The following is a 6,711-nucleotide window of genomic DNA, read 5'->3' on the forward strand; positions in this document are numbered from 1 at the left end:
AAATTGCGTATAGTAATGACACTTGTATTTACCGTAAAAAAGTAAATAAATACAAATTAAATTAATAATAAAACAAAAACAAATATATTAGAAAAGTTTATGCAATATATGTATACATACACACACACACACACAGTACTGTGCGCTGGTCAGTTGGCATTTCTGTGTGGAGTTTGCATGTTCTCCCAGTGTTCACGTGGGTTTCCTTTGGGTGCTCTGGTTTTCCCCACAATCGAAAAAACATGTGGTACAGGTGAATTGGGTAAGCTAAATTGTCTACTATATGCAAGAAAAAGAGAAAGGGGGGGTTTTAATAGGTTTAGATTTGGAGAAGGCTTTTGACAGGGTAGAGCATGATTTTTTATTTGCAGTTCTTAAGGAGTTTGGTTTTGGGAAAATTTTAGAAAATGGATTCAAATTTTTTTATACAGATATTTTAACTTGTATTAAATGTATTTTTTTTTAACAGAATGTCTTCAACCAACTAGATCAATAAGGCAAGGATGTCCATTGACTGCTTTATTATACACACTGGAAGCTGAGCCACTGGGATTGGCAATAAAATCAGATAGAAGCATTAAAGGGATATAAATAGTAAACAATGACAACAGAGAAGCTGTGTATCAATACGCTGATGATACTACATCGTTGGGGATTTTAGAGCGATATTGTAAAGCATCAGGAGCTAAGGTTAATGTTGGAAAAAGTTTGTGCATGAGGGTGGGAAGAGTAAAAGAAATAACACAACATATACCCTTTAAAGAAGAAAAGGAACATACAAAAATGTTGGGAATTTGGGTGGGGATGGATTTTAATAAAGCAGATATTTTAAATTGGGAGAGAGTTTTAAATGGAATTGAGAAAAGACTGAGATTTTGGAAAGCTAGAAATTTGATGTTAAAAGGAAAGTATTCATCTTAAATGCTTTAATGTTGTCAAAGGTCTGGTATGTTTTAAGTGTAACTGCGTTGCCTGAAGTATACTATGAAAAAATAAATGATGTAGTTTTAAAGTTTTTGTGGGGAAATGGAAGAGCCAAGATTGCTTATTATACTTTGATTGGGGAGGTAAAAGAAGGAGGTCTGGGACTTTTGGATAGTTTTTTAAAAATGAAAACATTAACAATTAAGATTATTCAAAGGTTTTTGGAAGGGAAAATGGGTGTGATTTGGAAATGTGTCTTGGATTATTATTTGAAGAAATGTGGACATTTTAATATGGGATGTAATGTTTTATTGATGAAGATGAAGAAACGGATGATAGCAGGTCTGCCAAAATTTTATGTTGAGGTCTTAAAATCATCAGGGGGATTTTTAGAAAATGTGTTGATTATACCAAAAGCAAGGGCGCAGAATCTAGAACAACCACTTTTACTGAATTCAACAATTTTAAGTGAAGGAAATGTTTTATATTTTAAGGAATGGTGGGACGGAGGATTAAGACAAGCTAAAGATGTATTATACGAAGTAATAAAAGGATTTGTACCATTAAAAGTAATTGTGGAGGATGGGTATAAAAGAGTTGTTAAAGCAAAATTACAAAGACAATGTCATGAGTTGAAAAAAGCAATACCAAAAGACTGCATTGTAATAATTGAAAAAAAAAAAAGTTGGGCGATGAAGATGAATTACCAGAGACCTACTTTCAGAAGAAAAATGGAGAGATCAATGAGCTTATGTACAGTTAAGAGTTTTTACGCTATTTTTAGATAAAAGGCTTTTGTAAGACCTATAGCACTCAACTAATTAACAAAATTTTAATTATTTATTGAGACATAATCGCATGTTAATATAAATGAGTAAATAAATAAAATGAATAGTATAAATGAATAAAATGGGTATTAAACAAGATATAATGACCCAAAGGTTGGTGATTCGAGCCCACCCACTGACGAATTACACACTTTGCTGCCTTGCAACTGCTAACATGTGCACTGGGCATATATCCTGGGCCACATTCTGTCCTGCGTTACAAGATGAAATCAGGATTTAGTAGAACATTGTCACGGGTCGGGAAGGTATTACTGTAAACAGTGTCTAGCTCTTGAAACAGCTTGGCTAGCACAGTCGGTAGAGCATGAGACTCTTAATCTCAGGGTCGTGGGTTCGAGCCCAACGTTGGGCGTTCCTGTTACTTTTCTCTCTCTCTCCCAGCAAACTTACAAAAGGTTTAATGTAGCAGACTTTGAGACAAAGTTACGCGTTTCTACCACTGTAGGTGACTTTTCACTAAGTCTCTGTGGCGCAATCAGTTAGCGCGTTCGGCTGTTAACTGAAAGGTTGGTGGTTCAAGCCCACCCAGAGACGAATTAGGCATTTTGCTGCATTGTAACTGCTAACACGTGCACTGGACATAGATCCTGGGCCACATTCTGTCCAGCGTTACAAGATGAAATCAGGATTTAGCAGAATATTGTCACGGGTAGGGAAGGTATTACTGTTAACAGTGTCTAGTTCTAGTGGGGACTCCTCATCCGCCTGGCTACCTCAGTCGGTAGAGCATGAGACTCTTAATGTCAGGGTCGTGGGTTTGAGCCCCACGTTGGGCGTTTCTGTTACTTTTCTCTCTCTCAGCAAACTTACATTAGGGTTCATATAGAAGACCTTTTGAGACAAAGTTCTGCGTTTCTACCACTGTAGGTGACTTTTCACTAAGTCTCTTTGGCGCAATCGGTTAGCGCGTTCGGCTGTTGACTGAAAGGTTGGTGGTTGAAGCCCACCCAGGTACGAATTAGGCATTTTGCTGCTTTGCAACTGCTAACACGTGCACTGGACATAGATCCTGGGCCACATTCTGTCCAGCGTTACAAGACGAAATCAGGATTTAGCAAAACATTGTCACGGGTAGGGAAGGTATTACTGTAAAGAGTGTTTAGCTCTTAAAAGTTCATCTCATCAGCCCGGCTAGCTCAGTCGGTAGAGCATAAGACTCTTAATGTCAGGGTTGTGGGTTCGAGCCCCACGTTACTTTTCTCTCTCTCTCCCAGCAAACTTACATTAGGGTTCATGTAGCAGACTTTGAGACAAAGTTCCGAGTTTCTACCACTGTAGGTGACCTTTCACTAAGTCTCTGTGGCGCAATCGGTTAGCGCGTTTGGCTGTTAACTGAAAGGTTGGTGGTTCAAGCCCACCCAGGTACGAATTAGGCATTTTGCTGCTTTGCAACTGCTAACACGTGCACTGGACATAGATCCTGGGCCACATTCTGTCCAGCGTTACAAGACGAAATCAGGATTTGGCAGAACATTGTCACGGGTAGGGAAGGTATTACTGTAAAGAGTGTTTAGCTCTTAAAAGTTCATCTCATCAGCCCGGCTAGCTCAGTCGGTAGAGCATAAGACTCTTAATGTCAGGGTTGTGGGTTCGAGCCCCACGTTACTTTTCTCTCTCTCTCCCAGCAAACTTACATTAGGGTTCATGTAGCAGACTTTGAGACAAAGTTCCGAGTTTCTACCACTGTAGGTGACCTTTCACTAAGTCTCTGTGGCGCAATCGGTTAGCGTGATCGGCTGTTAACTGAAAGGTTGGTGGTTCAAGCCCACCCAGGGACGAATTAGGCCTTTTGCTGCCTTGCAACTGCTAACATGTGCACTGGACATAGATCCTGGGCCACATTCTGTCCAGCGTTACAAGATGAAATCAGGATTTAGCAGAAGATTGTCACGGGTAGGGAAGGTATTACTGTAAACGGTTTCTGGTTCCTAAAAGAGCTTCTCATCAGCCTGGCTAGCTCAGTCGGTAGAGCATGAGACTCTTAATCTCAGGGTCGTGGGTTTGAGCCCCACGTTGGGCGTTCCTGTTACTTTTCTCTCTCTCTCCCAGCAAACTTGCATAAGGTTTAATATAGCAGACTTTGAGTCAAAGTTACGCGTTTCTACCACTGTAGGTGACCTTTCACTAAGTCTCTGTGGCGCAATCGGTTAGCGCGTTCGGCTGTTAACTGAAAGGTTGGTGGTTCAAGCCCACCCAGGGACGAATTAGGCATTTTGCTGCCTTGCAACTGCTAAACCGTGCACTGGGCATATATCCTGGGCCACATTCTGTCCAGCGTTACAAGATGAAATCAGGATTTAGCAGAACATTGTCACGGGTAGGGAAGGTACTGCTGTAAACGGTTTCTAGCTCCTAAAAGAGCTTTTCATCAGCCCCGCTAGCTCAGTCGATAGAGCATGAGACTCTTAATCTCAGCGTCGTAGGTTAGAGCCCCACATTGGGCGTTTCTGTTACCTCTCTTTCTCTCAGCAAACTATCATTAGGGTTCATATAGCAGACCTTTTGAGACAAAGTTCCGGGTTTCTACCACTGTAGGTCACCTTTTAAAGTCTCTGTGGCGCAATCGGTTAGTCCGTTCGGCTGTTAACTGAGAGGTTGGTGGTTCAAGCCCACCCAGGGACAGATCAAGCATTTTGCTGCATTGTAACTGCTAACACGTGCACTGGACATAGATCCTGGGCCACATTCTGTCCAGCTTTACAAGATGAAATCAGGATTTAGCAGAACATTGTCACGGGTAGGGAAGGTATTACTGTAAACAGTGTTTAGCTCTTAAAGGTTCATCTCATCAGCCCGGCTAGCTCAGTCAGTAGCGCATGAGACTCTTAATGTCAGGGACGTGGGTTCGAGCCCCACGTTGGGGGTTCCTGTTATTTTTCTCTCTCTCTCCCAGTAAACTTACATTAGGGTTCATGTAGCAGACTTTGAGACAAAGTTCCACGTTTCTACCACTGTAGGTGACCTTTCACTAAGTCTTTGTAGCGCAATTGGTTAGCGTGTTCGGCTGTTAACTGAAAGGTTGGTGGTTCAAGCCCACCCAGGGACGAATTAGGCATTTTGCTGCCTTGCAACTGCTAACACGTGCACTGGACATAGATCCTGGGCCACATTCTGTCCAGCGTTACAAGATGAAATCAGGATTTAGCAGAAGATTGTCATGGGTAGGGAAGGTATTACTGTAAATGGTGTCTAGCTCTTGAAAAGGCTTCTCGTCAGTTCGGCTAGCTCAGTCGGTAGGGCATGAGACTCTTAATCTCAGGGTTGTGGGTTAGAGCCCCACGTTGGGCGTTTCTGTTACCTCTCTGTCTCTCAGCAAACTTACATTAGGGTTCATATAGCAGACCATTTGAGACAAAGTTCTGACTTTCTACCACTGTAGGTGACCTTTCACTAAGTCTCTGTGGTGCAATCGGTTAGTGCGTTCGGCTGTTAACTGAAAGCTTGGTGGTTGAAGCCCAGCCAGGGACGAATTAGGCATTTTGCTGCCTTGCAACTGCTAACACGTGCACTGTACATAGATCCTGGGCCACATTCTGTCCAGCGTTACAAGATGAAATCAGGATTTAGCAGAACAGTGTCACGGGTCAGGAAGGTTTTACTGTTAACAGTGTCTAGTTCCAGTGGGCACTCGTCATCCGCCTGGCTAGCTCAGTCGGTAGGGCATGAGACTCTTAATGTCAGGGTCGTGGGTTTGAGCCCCATTTTGGGCGTTTCTGTTACCTCTCTGTCTCTCAGAAAACTTACATTAGGGTTCATATAGCAGACCTTTTGAGACAAAGTTCCGCGTTTCTACCACTGTAGGTGACCTTTTACTAAGTCTCTTTGGCGCAATCGGTTAGCGCGTTCGGCTGTTGACTGAAAGGTTGGTGGTTGAAGCCCACCCAGGTACGAATTAGGCATTTTGCTGCCTTGCAACTGCTAACACATGCACTGGACATAGATCCTGGGCTACATTCTGTCCAGCGTTACAAGACGAAATCAGGATTTAGCAGAACATTGTCACGGGTAGGGAAGGTATTACTGTAAACGGTTTCTGGTTCCTAAAAGAGTTTCTCATCAGCCCGGCTAACTCAGTCGGTAGAGCATGAGACTCTTAATCTCAGGGTCGTGGGTTCGAGCCCCACGTTGGGCGTTCCTATTACTTTTCTCTCTCTCTCCCAGCAAACTTACATAAGGGTTCATGTAGCAGACTTTGAGACAAAGTTACGCGTTTCTACCACTGTAGGTGACTTTTCACTAAGTCTCTGTGGCTCAATCGGTTAGCGCGTTCGGCTGTTAACTGAAAGGTTGGTGGTTCAAGCCCACCCAGGGACGAATTAGGCATTTTGCTGCCTTGCAACTGCTAACACATGCACTGGACATAGATCCTGGGCCACATTCTGTCCAGCGTTACAAGATGAAATCAGGATTTAGCAGAATATTGTCACGGGTAGGGAAGGTATTACTGTTAACAGTGTCTAGTTCTAGTGGGGAGTCCTCATCCGCCTGGCTAGTTCAGTCGGTAGAGCATGATACACATAATGTCAGGGTCGTGGGTTCGAGCCCCACGTCGAGCGTTTCTGTTACTTTTCTCTCTCTCTCTCAGCAAACTTACATTAGGGTTCATATAGCAGACCTTTTGAGACAAAGTTCCGCGTTTCTACCACTGTAGGTGACCTTTCACTAAGTCTCTGTGCCGCAATCAGTTAGCGCGTTAGGCTGTTAACTGAAAGGTTGGTGGTTGAAGCCCACCCAAGGACGAATTAGGCATTTTGCTGCCTTGCAACTGCTAAACCGTGCACTGGGCATATATCCTGGGCCACATTCTGTCCAGCGTTACAAGATGAAATCAGGATTTAGCAGAATATTGTCACAGGTAGGGAAGGTATTACTGTTAACAGTGTCTAGTTCTAGTGGGCACTCCTCATCGGCCTGGCTAGCTCAGTCGGTAGAGCATGAG

The 6,711-nt window shown here is 43.1% G+C and overlaps 1 protein-coding gene, 1 long non-coding RNA gene and 1 other non-coding gene across 3 annotated transcripts in view; all 3 read left to right on the top strand.

The window, feature by feature from the left end:
• LOC148680332 (uncharacterized) overlaps positions 1-6,711 on the top strand; it is a 406,127-nt gene that overhangs the window by 209,518 nt on the left and 189,898 nt on the right. The gene's annotated exons all lie outside the window — the stretch shown is intronic.
• The window catches only part of LOC148680346 (uncharacterized), a 209,191-nt gene that overhangs the window by 125,177 nt on the left and 77,303 nt on the right, over positions 1-6,711 (top strand). The window lies entirely within an intron of this gene.
• Positions 3,901-3,974, top strand: trnan-guu (transfer RNA asparagine (anticodon GUU)). The gene has a single exon. It is a non-coding gene; the product is annotated as a tRNA-Asn (tRNA).

This window comes from Danio rerio, chromosome 4 (assembly GCF_052040795.2).
Source record: "Danio rerio strain M-AB ecotype USA chromosome 4, GRCz13ab, whole genome shotgun sequence".
Lineage (NCBI taxonomy): Eukaryota > Metazoa > Chordata > Actinopteri > Cypriniformes > Danionidae > Danio > Danio rerio.